This window comes from Cryptomeria japonica, chromosome 6, assembly GCF_030272615.1.
Source record: "Cryptomeria japonica chromosome 6, Sugi_1.0, whole genome shotgun sequence".
Lineage (NCBI taxonomy): Eukaryota > Viridiplantae > Streptophyta > Pinopsida > Cupressales > Cupressaceae > Cryptomeria > Cryptomeria japonica.
Genome location: NC_081410.1, coordinates 672,133,072 through 672,148,213, shown reverse-complemented (window position 1 = coordinate 672,148,213; position 15,142 = coordinate 672,133,072). Strand labels below are relative to the sequence as shown.

Below are 15,142 nucleotides of genomic sequence, written 5' to 3'. Positions count from 1 at the left end.
TTTGATTTGCAAAGCATTTTGTTTGGACTTTGGGATAGATTGAAAACCTTGAAGAAAATGATGATTTTTGGCCAAGATTGGGAATTTCGCTCCTGACCCTTGCTGAGGGTCCAAAGCGAAATTCATTATAAACTTCATTTGCCACCTTGTTTGAACTTGAAACCTTTTTCCTAGCCTTGAAAGCGATCTTACCTTGCCCTGTGAAGTGGTTTGAAACTAAAAGATTGAGCATTTTAGCCTAAATTGTGAATTTCGCTCCTGACCCTTGCTGAGGGTCCAGAGCAAAAATCTTATTGGAGCTTATTTTTCGCTAATTTTGGCTAAATTGTGATGTGCAGGGTACCCTGGAAAGGCGATTTGGAATCCAAAAGATGAAGGAATATGCCTAAAACCAAAAAGTCGCTCCTGACCCTTGCTGAGGGTCCAGGGCAAAAATCACAAAAACTGCATGTTTTCTTCAAAATGGTGCTAAGGCAAGGTTAGGATAGGGCGAAGAGACCTCCAAATGCATGATCAATGATGTTTTGCTTTTGAAACTTGATGATTTTGGTCAGAAAATGAAAAATCGCTCCTGAACCTCAGAGAGGGCCCAAAGCAAAAATGTTGAAAATCCTCATTTTACCTTACAACAATGAAGCAAATTTGGATGGAGTGGTTGAAGCAAGGACATTGCCTAGTGGTGAATAAAGTTTTAATGAAAAATGATAAAGAATTAAGCCCAGTTTGCAAAAATTGCTCCTGACCCTTGTTGAGGGTCCAGGGCGAAATTTTTGGAAGGGTGATTTTCTTGCTTATTTTGGAGGCCTGAACGTGATCTAGCTTGGTGAGAAAGTGTTTTGGTGAGGAAGTGAAGATTTGTGGTCAAAATTAAAAAAATCGCTCCTGACCCTTGCTGAGGGCCTAGGGTGAAAAACACCAAAATTGCACTTTTTCTCTCAAACTAGATGGAGCAAAGTCTGGAAGTCAGTGAGGAAGCCTATTTGAAATGTCTTGAAGAGATTTTGAACGTTGAGAAATGCTAATTTTGAGCAAAAAATAGAAAATCGCTCCTGACCCTCAGGGAGGGTCCAGGGCGAAATCATCATGGAGTTTCATCAAGCCTTGTTTTAAAAATTAGTATTCTCCAAATTGCATTAGATCGCCAAAATTGCTAATTTTGAGGCATTTGGAAAATTAAAATTAAATTAGCATTAAATTAAAAGCATTTTGGCATTTAATAAATTGATTTTAAGCCTTAGAAAATCGAAATTTACTTTGGAGGCATTTAAAATTAATTTTTATCAAATTAAAATTCAATTAATAAGCGCTCAAGGCCTTATTTTGTTTTTATTAGCCAAGTCAGCCCCCTTTTTTTGAGATTTTACTTATTTTTTACCTCCTTTTTGCCAAGTCGGCCTAGAGGAAGCAAAGGGGTGAGCGCTCTATATATTGGAGGAGTTTGTTTCACATTTCAAATCATTCATTCATCCTTTTTCAAGTGCAAAGTTGAAGTGGGAATTGGAGGAGCGAAATATAGCATGTTGGAGGCGAAATTCTACTAATTGAGGAGCAATTTGAGGAGCAAAATCCAGAAGATTGGAGGCGAAGTTTGCTAAGTGTTGGAGGTTAATGGAGGCGTGATTCATCGAAGAGGAGGCTATGATTTAAACTTTGCCTAGCGAAATTCATTTTTTTTTACATCATTTCTTAGAGTTTAATACTCAAGAGGAGGTATGGCGAAATCATCTTAACACCCTTGTTCAAGGTTTGATTTTTAGACATTTTTTTAGAAAAGTCTTGATTGGTTAATTAGGAAATGATAACTCTAGATTTATCATGAAGTTTCCTAATTAATATCTTAAATCTTCTTTTTGAGTCTTATTTTCTACCCTTTAATGCTCAAGGACTAATGTTGAAATGTTGTGTAGGTGTCAAGATGGCGACTCCAAAACCCGGAGGATCTACAAGTCGGCAGGCTCTCATCAAAGAAGATCCGGTCCAGGACAAAGATGATCTCCTCCAGCTTAGTCTCATCAAAGAAGATCAAGCAAGGATAAGGGCGACCTCTTCCAATCCAGCATTCCAAGGCAAGATACATCATCATCCTGCACATCAAAGACAAAGGAAGTTAGAGCAAGGGTTCGTTGAAGGAGCAGATAGTTTCAGAAGAGTTAATTAAAGCTAGCTTCTCAGCAACATCAAATTGGCATCAACCAAGTGTCAAACGAGGTGGCATCCTAGTTATCACTCCTCCAGTCGGGTTGGTCCACCTCAGCGTGTCCAGATTCAATGTACCTAACTCATGGGAGGTGGCACAAACTTCGATGTACCTACCCCAGCTATCCATTGGTTGAATTTTCCAGAGAAGACATGTGTCCAATTAATACAATTATTTCATTGGTCAAGCATTAAATGTTATGTAATGGTTGTAACAAACCCTAATTGGGGTTTTCATTATTGAATCTTGGCCATTGATCTCAAATTGATCTTAGCCATCAAATTGTATTAAGGGCACTATATAAGCCCCGACTCTTCATTTTGTAAAGGGCTAATAATAGAGGAGATAGATAGAGAGTAGTTAGAAGAGGAATAGTCAGTTGATAGAATAGCAATTAGGGTAGAATAGGAGGATAAGGCAAGAAATTGTTGCCATTGATTGTAAACAAACTCCATTTTCATTGAAGCAATGGTGAAGTGTGTCGTTTCTTGCAATATGCATGGTTTCTTGTTGAATCTTCAATTCTTGATGGTAGATGATTAGATCGAATGAAGGAAATTGTTGAATGCACGTGTGTGGAATCCGTTTAATCCATACCACTAGCCTCTTACTGATTGTAAGGATGCCTTGTGTGGTCAACAAATTAGCTTAATCTTAAGTCGTTACATGTCCATTGTTCATGCATTATCTTGAATGGTGATCATTGTCAGATGGTGTACGATTTGAACATATTGGAAGCATCCCTTAGAAGATCACATTGAGTTGGTGTCGAATTGATCAAGCCAGATGGTGAGACCCAGCCCAGTAGGACTCCACCTAGTCATTCATCCATCTTCTCGCATTCTAGGTAGTAGAGTAGATTTCCTGAACCTTGCATCTTTTGCCATTTGTTTGCCTTCCAGTTAGTTAGTAGGACTTGTGATTCCAGCAAATCAGACGTTCAGTCATCAAGTGTAAGTCCCCTTGTGATTCCAGCAAATCACATCATACCACAAAGAGCTTATCCACATGTAGAGATCCTACAACAAAGAACCTTGAAGTCATCCCGATTGATCCTTTTCGTGACATCTTCAGCATTTGGAGACTTTATTCAAGAGAGGATAAGGTACCTTTAGGTATTTTATTCTGTGTTTGGTCGTGCATAAAAAATATGTCAACAGGTCCCCCAGGTGGTCATTCAGTCAACTGCCAGTTCTCCCTAAAAAATAGGAGACCTCGTCCAAAGGTCCGAAATGGCTCACAGAGCCCCTGCAAAGCTCCATGACCCTCATAATGAGTCCCCTAACCATGTCATTGACCTACGGGAACTTGAATGGTAGGTCAACCCCTACTCATCTCATGTCACCTAGAAAAGGGGACATTACAATCTTCCCTTCCCGAAGATTGCTTGCCCTCAAGCAATCTGCACCTGCACGCTGAGAACCAATTCACTGGATCCCATATCAATCTGATAAACGTTACTTCACCCAACCGTTGTGCTACTCTGATATAAACATTTGTATACCCAAAGTGAAACAACTCATCATGGATCCACTGAAGAAATACACCACAAATGTCAATACCAGGATCCCAAATCTTTGCACTGTCATATCCATCCGTCATGTCAATACTCATTATACTGCTGCTGCAAATCTGGACATCACCTAACTAGTTGAGAGTTTCACTCCAATTGAAACCATAAATACCACCAATCTTCAATGTTGAAATAGACCCATCAATAAGACAATTTCCAACAAGCTAAGTGTGATGGAAACCTCTCCAAAACCTTTGATCAGCGGCTGCAACTTGCCTTCACAAGTTAGTATGTCTTCATTGGAGGATGCCAAATAAATATATTGTTTAGCCATGCACCAAATATAGTCTCTTACACGCTGATCTTCATAGCCCACTGTCACATCTAAGAAAACTAAGTCACCAATTAATAAGTACATCGCTGCCCTATCATATGAAAGAGGTGACAAGTCCACAAATGAATAGTAGATGTTTTTGTTCTGCAACATGGATAAACCTTCAGTGGCTGGTCCACTATGAATGCCACCTAACAACTCATCAACTTCACATCTAGTCTTGCCAACTTGAATGTTCTCAATGCAAGGTTTCAAATTTGACTCATTAGATAAAGGAGAATTGCTGATCAAACTCAGAAAATCAAACTGATTTTTATTTCCATTCAATATATCTTCGCTGTCCTTTTCTTCCCTTGGAAGAAATAAAGATCTAATGGATGGTTCTCTTTGTATCCTTGCGTCATCTAACCAATTGTGACGCTCTTTGACTCTTTGGAGGTGGTGTCTTGCTTGGGCAGCTCTATGTAACCAATCTTCGTTCAACTTTTGGCAATGTTTTATATCAGCTGCCCCAAAGTACACAAAATCAAACTTATGGTGAGTTGTATTATTTGCATCAGCATAACCCATGCTTGTACCATAAGCACCCGCAAATGTAGAATGCAAATCTTTATTCTCTTCATGACCAAAGGCTGTCATATCTTGAGGAAGAGAAGTTACGTCAGTGTTGTTAAGGACTTCAGAATTATGATCATACCGTGGTGACAAATCTTTGGATTCACTACACACCATTAAATTTCGACTTTCCTCATGGTCTTCCCAATTGAGAAGAGGAAGTAGTGTGACAAATGAATCCAAACTTACGCTGTCCATTTCAACCTCATGTTCTTCATCAATTGCTGATTCAAAATCAGTCTTTGGGCAATCTGAAAACTCATCAAACCTCTCATGAATGTCTTGTGTATTGCTTGAAGTTACAAACTCTTCCTTCACATCTTCCACCAAAAATGATGGGACAGCGTTGTAACCAACCAAAGAGGCACCAATTGGATCTACATGTCTCTCAAAATCATCAAATAGTTTCCTACCAATCTCACTGGTAAACATCATATCTGCTCCTCTTCCTTTGCTTCCCTTGCTCTCAATTGACTCTTGTTTTGTTCTTGGTTGATGACGTGGACTTGAAAACATCAAGTCATCTTCAACTGGTACACCCATGAATTGTGTGAAGGAAAGGTGGTCACGTATCTTTTTAGGAAGAGAGCAATACTTATCATAGTTGTTCATAACTGTATCATTGAATGTCTTGGTAGGAGACCTTCTCCTTGTACTTGTTGAAGGAGTTGTACCCTTAGACTGTCTGGAACTCCTTGAAGGTGTTTGGTCAAATTCTTTCCCTGCTTGTTTATTTCTAAACAACCCTGTCATGATGTCCAATTTGATTTTCAACCAAACTAAACTCAAATTTGAATTAGAACTCTTGATCTTCACCCAACAGGCTGGCAAGATCAAAGCTTTGATACCACTGAAAGATCCTAAATCAATTCTTTGCTGCCTTGGATAAGTTTTAATTAATAAACTATCTTTTAGAGCCTTTTGGTGTTCCTAGAGACTAGACAGAAGATGCAGAAAGTGTTTATTTTTTGGTGATGGGGATTGCAACCATTAACCAATAATAACATAGAATTCAACTCAAAATAAGATATCAGCTTCTGATTTTATTTATGACAGCAGATTACATTCAACTAGGAGTGAAGATACATTCACCAAAACAATTAGAAACATACCACGGATCCAGTGCTGGGGTTTGTTGCGGATTTGCTATCCAGAAATGGACACAGGCATGAGTTGAAGATACAAGGGCATTCCAGATGTACCAATACACTTATACTACCTCCAAATGAATTACCAATAACAAATTGGGCCAAAAACCCAATTACTAGCTGGAAATCCAAATTCTACCAGGCAAAATTATACAATTTTAGCCTTAAATCCTCACTGTTTTGCTCACCCTGATCTCAATTCAAGCCTGATGATTGTGATTTCTTCAACACAGTCCTTGCTGATCCTAACAATGAAGTAAAGAACAAGAAATGGAGTTAAAACCCTCCATTTTATTTATTATCACTCCACAACCATTTGTAATGGTATGCCCCCCTTGGGAAACAATACAACTGCCAAAAGAAATAAGTAATGCACTGAAATCGAATGTATTCTTGCTCAGATCTGATGTAATGACCTTGCTGCCAGTGATTACTGAGTTTGCTTGTTGAAATGACCCTCAATATGCCTGAAACAAGCTTTTGATGTGTTCCACGTGCCTCCTGTAGAAGGGATTCCGTCCTCCTGAAGACCAAATCTGAGGTTTTCGTCTCAAACTTGCTTGCTGTTGTAAATTGCAGACCTGCAACTTCCAAGTTCTTCACAAAATAATATATCATGAATCAAGAATACCTCTAAGGCTGAATGCATTCATTCCTTACATTCCACGTGGGATGTACCTGCTGCAAATGGCGGCCCTAAGGCTGCAAGGGTCATGACCAAGCTGAAGAATCAATTTGCCATGCTGAAACCCTTACTCTGCAGCCTGAATCCACAATGAAGAATGGCGTACTCAATCTTTGTCAACTATGCACTCTGCTTGAAGAATCCAATGCCAATAACTGCTGAGGGCTACATCCCAGCCAGTCCAGATCTTGGGGTTTCCGTCCCAGATGAAGAATCACTCACTCAGAGAAAATTCACAAAATAAGTTTGATTGTGTAAAAAGTTAATGAACAATTAGGTCTTCATCTCCTTATATCTCCTTTCCTTTCCAAGCCAAACCCTAAAAGGGAGTAAAGTTGGCGCATTATGAAAAGAGTGTTATTTTCTAATTATGGCGTCAACTATAGGAAAATAACACTAAATTGCAAATAAATAGCGTCAGGCATCCAAAAAGACTCTGGAAGGTGAGAATCATTTAGCAAAGTTCAAGACCTTTCCAATGAGCTATAACACATAGGCATATCAACCCAGATGAAGCCAGAAACCCCTTATTACTTTGAAATGAGTAAATACATAGCCTTATTTTAATTTATATAATCGCTAACTTAGCAAATATTTAAATATATTAAAATATCTCCAAATATCCAATAATAGCCCAAAATAACCAAACAATCATGAATATAAATGTGACCTATCTGTGACCGATGCCGGAAAAGCTGAGCTAACTGGCAGTCCCATCCCTAAAATCTAGGGATGCTCCTAGAAACTAGGAAACACATCCAATCTTCTTGAAACTGAAACCATAGTATGGTCCCGTGGAACCTCAGGTATGGAAACTGCGACAACCTCCTAAAAGGTAGGGAATCTCCCTAAAAAGTAGGAACCTCTTCAAACACCTGTAACTGCTCAAAATGATCCTACTCTGCTCCTTGGTCCCCCAGGTGGTCATTCAGTCAACTGCCAGTTCTCACTAAAAAACAGGAGACCTCATCCGAAGGTCCGAAATGGCTCACAGAGCCCCTGCAAAGCTCCATGACCCTCAGAATGAGTCCCCTAACCATGTCGTTGACCTACAGGTACTCGAATGGTAGGTCAACCTTTGCTCATCTTAAGGGATAGAGGATGGTATGTTTGGTTGATAGCGGAGCCACACATAACTTCATTGACGAAGGATTAGTGATGAGGCGTGGGCTTCAGGCTGAGGAGTTTCTAGGATTCAGTGTCATAGTGGCTGATGGTTTTCCGTTGACTTGCACTAAGGTAATTCCCCAGCTCAGTATATAATTTGGTTATTACACTTTGATAGGGGATTTCTACGAGATTAATCTCAGTAACATAGATGTTGTGTTGGGATTGGAGTGGTCGGAGTCACTTGAACGCTATGTTCAAGACTTCAAACAGATGCAGCTGGAGTTTATGGTGAATGGGAAAAAGACAATACTTAAGGCCATGATAGATGGTGGTCCTCGGGTGGTGTTAGCTAGAAGGATGGAGGCCCTTTTCAGACATGGTGATGTAGACTGGGCAGCACAGTATTTTGTTTCTTCTAAACTAGCTTCCAGCGAGAAACCAGAGTACCATGTGGATATACAGATAGTGTTAGATAAGCATAGTGCAGTTTTTGGAGGTATACCTCTTGGTTGGCCACCTGACAGAGGATTTGAACATGTGATTAAACTGGAAGAGGGCTCAAAACCCATGATCACCACACCCTATCGGCACCCACGTCACTTTAAGGAGGAGATTGAGAAGACAATCAAAGAGCTTCTTAGTATGGGACATACAAGGCCCAGTTCGAGCCCATTTGCCTCATTGGTAGTGCTAGTTAAGAAGAAAGATGGGATGATGCACATGTGTATAGATTATAGGGCATTGAATAAGAAGACTATAAAAAACAGATATCCCATACCCAGGATCGATGAGTTGATCAATGAACTAAATAGGGCCGTGTACTTCTCCAAAATAGATCTGCGCTCTGGTTATCATTAGATACGTGTCAGAGAAGAGGACATTCACAAAACTGCCTTCCGTTGTCATTACGGGCATTTTGAGTTCCTGGTCATGCCCTTTGGACTCACAAATGCACTGGCAACATTTCAGTCTTGTATGAATCATGTGTTTTGGAAGCAGCTGAGGAAATTTGTTTTGGTCTTCTTCGATGACATCTTGATTTACAACAGAACTTGGAATGACCATTTGCATCATTTGGACGTGGTATTGGGTATTATGGAGGTACAATCACTTAATGCAAAAGCCTCTAAATGTGAATTTGGGATGACAGAGATCTTGTATCTGGGACATATCATTGGTGTTGATGGTGTGAAAGCGCATCAAGAAAAGATTCAGGCAATCTTAGACTAGTCACCACCTAAAAACATATCTGAGTTGAGAGGTTTCTTGGGGCTGTGTTCATATTACAGAAGGTTTGTGCGAGGGTTCTCACAGTTAGCTTCTCCACTGACCGACTTTACTAAGAAGGGTGCATTCTCATGGTCAGAAAGTGCACATTTAGCTTTTGACAAGCTTAAGGATGCTATGAGTTTGTGTCCAGTGTTGGCATTACCGGATTTCACACAACCATTTGTTTTGAAGTGTGATGCATCGGAGCAGGGAATTGGTGCAGTGCTAATGCAGAACCGACATCCGATCGCTTATGAGAGAAGAAATTTGAGGGACAATGAGAGACTTTATTCTACATATGATAAGGAGATGCTAGCAATCATGCATGCGCTAGCTAAGTTTAGGCAGTTCTGGTTGGGACTCGTTTCATAGTGCATATAGATCATAACAGTCTCAAGTATTTCCTAGAGCAGAAGGATTTGAATGAGCGACAACAATAATGGGTAAGCAAGATTCAAGCTTACGATTTTGATGTGGAATATGTAAAAGGAAAGAAAAATGTTGTTGTAGATGCTCTCTCTAGGAAACCCACTCTTTGTTCCCTCACTCAAATTGCAACTGACTGGAAAACTCAGTTATTGGTTGAGTATTCAAATAATCCTTTTGCTTGTGATCTTATTGATGGTAAGGTGCAAGATGACAGATATGCAGTGATGAATGACATTATCTATTTTAAAAACAGAATCTATCTTGTACCTGGTTCCAAATTGAAGAAGAAAATGTTGGAGGCACTACATGATTCACCTGTGACAGGACACCCAGGTTTCTTCAAGACCTATCGCCAAACTCGTAAGAGGTTTACCTGTAAGGGATTGAAGGATGATGTGCTCCAGCATGTTAGAGAATGTGTGACTTGACAACAAAACAAGTCAAAACACACATTTCCTACAGGTCTTCTACAACCTTTGTCGATTCTTGAGCAGAAATGGGACGGGATATCAATGGATTTTATCACAGGGCTACCTCGTGTGCAGGGGAAAGATTGTATCTTTGTGGTAGTGGACTAGCTTACTAAATATGCACACTTCCTTGCTGTTCCTACCGACTCCTCAGCATTGCAGATTACGGAATTATTTTTCAGGGAAATCTTCAGATTGCACGGATTTCCCAAAACGATTGTGAGTGATAGAGATAGCAGATTTATGAGTATGTTCTGGCAAGAGTTGTTCAGATTGGTAGGAACTGAATTGACACCCAGCACCAGTTACCATCCTCAAACGGATGGGCAGATAGAAATAGTTAACAAGTGGATTGAAGGCTATTTGCGAAACTATGTTTCGGGAAAATAGCGTGCTTGGGTGAGGTGGCTCTATCTTGGTGAGTATTGCTACAATACCACCTATCACATGTCCATTGGCATGTCACCTTTCAGAGCTTTGTATGGATATGAGGCTTTATCATTCATGGATTTAGCATTTGATGACAGTAAGGTTCCACAGGCTAGAGAGATTGTGCAGAGCTACCAGGACATTCTCAAATCACTCAGAGAAAACATACAACATGCTCAGAACCAACAAAAGATATATGCTGATAGGCATCAAGTTGAGCAGTCTTTTGAAGTGGGAGACTTAGTGTTGCTACGTTTGCAGCCATATAGATAGACCACATTGAAGATGAGTGAGGCAGAAAAGCTGAAACCACGTTTTTATGGACCCTACAAGATTTTGAAGAGAATAGGAGAGGTTGCATATGAATTGGAGTTACCTAAGGGCAGCAAAATACACAATGTCTTTCATGTCTCGTCTTAAAAAGGTTCTAGGCCAACATACAGTTGCTTCTCCTTAATTGCCTCCACTAGATGAAGAGGGGAAGTTGGTTTTAGTTCTTGAAGGCATTGCAGATTGGAGAGAGAGGAAACTGAGGAGCAAAGTGGTACGGGAGTATTTAATTAAATGGAAGAATTTGCCACTTGAGGACGCAACTTGGGAAGGAGAAGAGATATTGCAGCATCCTAGCTTGAAATTGCTGGAGGACCAGCAATTCCAGGAAGGGAGGACTATAATGTCCCCATCTTTTTGACAGGCATTTGGTTGTCAAACTCTAGCCTATTCTATTCCTTGGGTTAGATGAAATAATTTAAGGGAATATGTGAGTGTGGGCCGATAAAAAAACTCTTATGACAAAATTATTATTAAGGCTCACTTAATCATTAAAGAGGGGGACCTAATAAATTATAATGTTATTGTGCCTAGGCGGCTTTTCATGGGGTCTAATAAACATTTAATGTTATCTTCATAAGCTTGTCTCCAACGTGAATCTGGAACCTTCAAGACAATTCGATGGCTTTTTGGATGAAAAGGATTTATAAGGTCAATTGATGCTGAGGAAAGGATTATTCAGCTTGTTCATTTTTTTTTATTCTTCCATTGAGCTTAATAGTGCTCTCTAGGACGAGACCCCTGGTTTGTGTGTTGGGACGAAATCCCCAGCATATGTTCGATTCAATCTTTAGTGTTGCACAAAGGAATCAATATTATCAGCGGCTCATCATCCTAGTGAAATCGCAGTCTATGCCTCTCAATAATATCGCTTCATGGAAGTAAATGGGCGGCTTTTTGTGTGATGCATGGCCGACATTTGTAGGGCCTGAAGAAGATATTCCAGAGCCAATGAATCCTACAGTGATCTGTTTCAGGTGCAAGGCAGACTGACAATCAGAGTTGCAGCTGTGAGAAACCAGTCCCGAGTAAAGGCTATTAGCAGTAATGACAGACTCTCAATTTGATTAGCAATTGGGTTGATCTGGGTATGAAATAAATCCCTTAGTCCATACATGTGCTCAGCAATATGGTTAATTTGTATCGAATATGAGATGAATGAGTTCAATAAATGTAATTGAATTTAGTTTGTGCCTGTCCTAAGTCATTTGATTTTTGAATAAACATAGAGTGCATGTTCAATTGAATAAAAAAAATTGATAAAAGGAAACCAAGCTTGATAGGAAAATAAAGTTAGAATATTTCATTTTGGCCATCCTTTTAGGGTGTATCGTCTAATCTCCAATTTTCCACATTGTCACCATTCATGTCTTCATCTATGCTGAAACTGCCCTCAGGAAATGGGAAATTAAGCCCTGCTTTGTTACGATGTTTCTTGAATTTAATGAAAAAGATATCGTAGTAAAATTCTTTAGAGAACTCAAATTTTTGAGAATAAAGAAGAAATAGCCATCAATCCTCCCCTTTTGGGTATACACATAAATCAGCTGGGGCTTTGTCTCGACAGGCATTATATTCATATGAAAGAATAGGATTAATGAAAAACATGACTGGGTCGAAATTTTGAATTATACTTCAATTGGCTAGAGCAAAAAGTACCAATGGATTTATGATGACAAGAAAAAAAGCTTCTAATAGGAGACAATGCCATTTGAAACAAGAAACCTAAGTTTTCAAAACTTAGTGCAATCTCATCTATATTGCAATTTGGACAATTATTTTCGATTTCAATGTCATAATCATATTGCCTATTCCCCTAGCCATACCTATGTTGATAATTTCTACTATTTCAATGTCTATCAACTGGCAGTTGCCTGTATCCATTACCATTATCTCATCAGTATCTAAATTTTTTAGTTAAAAACAAATAAAAATCAAATAAGGTAAGTGCTTCTGGAATTATTCTGATAATATGGTCCATGTTAGAGTTCTCTTACCTCCCTCTGCTGTGAGGAAATGGAGATGGTTTGTTATCATGATAAAGGTCAAGAAAATTAGAAGCGTCATTGTTTTCAGATGTCTATCTAAACTAAATTATCAATAGTTTAGAAACGATTGATATAACTGGCATGGGCTAAAGCCCACTTGTGGATAGCGCAAGATCTCCGGCAGATCATCATTTATGTTGATCATGCTAGCCTCCCAAAAGTCATTATTTTCTTTGAAGTTCCAGCTTTGGTTACAATAGTTTTAGGTGAAACTGGGACATCATTATTGTGGTTGTGGTTGATTTGAAGACTAACATTTTATGACTTAAATGTAAAAATACTCAAATACAAACCTGTAAAAATACAAATTTAATGTATATCACATACAGAGTAAATATTACTACAGATGTATCTATAGAGAAGAGTTTATTGATAAGTCTCAAAACTATAAACAGTATGTATTGTGAAGCAATATTTATACCTACCTAATGTAGAACTATTTTGTTTGGTTGTAATAGGAACAGCTTTCATCTATATCAATACCCCTGTTACATTGCCAAACTACTTGACACTTCAATAAACACCTGAAATACAGATGGTTTATAATTTTAATTGATTTCCTTGTACAAGAATTCATCGTCTTTTTTTCGCAAAATTGATTTGTTAAACTGTATAAAAACTTTATCTTCTGATCTATGGAAATGGTTCTGATATTTAATTTGGCTTTTATTATGTAGATACAGAGGTTTATGTCATGGTCTTCAGATTCTTTTTATCTGCCAGGGTTGTTGGAAGGTTACTATGGCTAATGCTCCATTTTATTTGACAAAATTGCTTGAGAAAAATTTATAATATCACTTGCTTAAAAACAGAGCATAAACAAGTTATGTGAACTGTTTAGCAGAATGTTTGTTTAAATCTGAATCCTACTTGTGAAAACATTATTCCAGTCTGATTCAAGATAGGAATATTTGAACTCATATTGTCCTTTCTATAAATCTTTATTTTAAAGTCGTTCTGGTTTTTTTGTTGATTTGTTTATAGTTCCATTGATCAATTTTATTTTTAATAGCTAAATCTGTTCTAATTTCATTTGAAGTCATTACAGTGCCGCACAATATTGGACCAATAAATCATATGCCTAGGTATTTTTGTATTTGTCATATTAATGTACACTATTTTACTTAAACCTTACATTTATTTTACACGCGCCTCATGCTAGCAGATCATGGAGAATTAGGAGGACATGAAGACGTGATCACCATTCCAAGTAGCTCCTTTGAAGATTCATCAACGCCCTCAGAGCCGAATCATACAACTATTTCATCAATGGGCTCAATGTCCATTAATTGGCTCGCACAGCTATGTCATCAACTGGCTCAGTGTCCGTTGATTGGCTCATACGACTATGCCATTAACAGGCTCAGTGTTTGTTGATTGGCCCGGCTGCTACCAAAGCAATACTGAGCTCCTCTCAAACAATGTTTTAACGAATTGCCAGGATACCGTCAGACAACTTAAACACGTATGTGAACATACATGCCGCATGGAAAATTCTGAAATTAAAATATTTCAAGACATCAAGTGAACATTCCACACAACATGTAGTGTATTAGAGGCCTTCTATGATATGTTGCGAGATTTACGATACGATGAGCTTTATGAAGTGGATAGTTCTGCTGATTTGAAATGTTCATTCTACAGCTTCTTGGACGATGTTTGGTACACACACCCTAACTAAGTGAAGGGGTGCATGTTAAGCTGTTTTTTTTATGCCACAAAAAATAGTAATACGATCAGCTCCAACTCTATTTTGGTGGCCGAACAAGACTAATAAAACAAGCACTCTTGTAACAAATGAGCGTTGTGCTACACTGCATCAAAAATGGCACAGCTTGGCTGTTGCTTACTATATACTCACAGCATTCTGAGTGTACATATTGTTTTTTATCAAATATATATAACAAAAGTTGGCACTATTAGTACCATTGAATTCTCAGTGTACATATTTTCAGCACAGCTACTTCATGTACATAAACCATTGCAAGCTACACAGCAACCTCCTCCTACTGCCAACATCAAGGAACAGTTGGGTAATTACAACTACTTTATTACATTGTTTGTACACTAAATTCATCTGTTAACATTCATGTTTTCAAACACGACATTCTATATGTGGCTAACTTCGCTTGGTATGCTCTTAACTACAGATACGCAGAGCCTCAAGTTGACACAGATCACATCTTTTCTCTATGAAGACCATCAACTGTACAATCATCACAATCACTGTACTAATCAATACAAAAGTGTGCAGACTGAAAATCTTATAATTGTTGACATTTTCACTATAAGATTTTGGCTGCTGGAATTAAGTTGTCTTTGTGCTTAACAAAACTCTGATTCAGCTCAATTGAACTCAACTATGATGGATTTCAATCCAGAAATCTTTTTATGGAAGGCTCTGAAATCTGTGTTGAAAACTGGCTGCTATAATTAACTTGATTAATGTTAGTAATGTAAGGCACTGACTTCTGTGTTGAAATTGGCTGCTATAATTAGCTTCTCTTTGTGCTTAACAAAACTCTGATTACTGTTAGCAAATGCATTTAGTGATTGTAGTTGTAT

General features: G+C 38.5%; 1 protein-coding gene across 12 annotated transcripts in view; it reads left to right on the top strand.

The window, feature by feature from the left end:
• LOC131080072 (pentatricopeptide repeat-containing protein At1g19720) overlaps window positions 1-15,142 on the top strand; it is a 36,298-nt gene that overhangs the window by 20,233 nt on the left and 923 nt on the right. For 7 of the 12 annotated variants that reach the window (XR_009114126.2, XR_009114129.2, XR_009114125.2 and 4 more), the window contains 2 exons: window positions 13,743-14,610; window positions 14,728-15,024. The exons of 3 other annotated variants lie outside the window; for them this stretch is intronic. The gene's annotated coding sequence lies outside the window, so the exon portion shown is untranslated. Of the gene's footprint in view, window positions 1-13,742; window positions 14,611-14,727; window positions 15,029-15,142 lie in introns of those variants that run through there. 2 more of the 12 variants (XR_009358302.1, XR_009114121.2) reach the window with 2 other exon arrangements.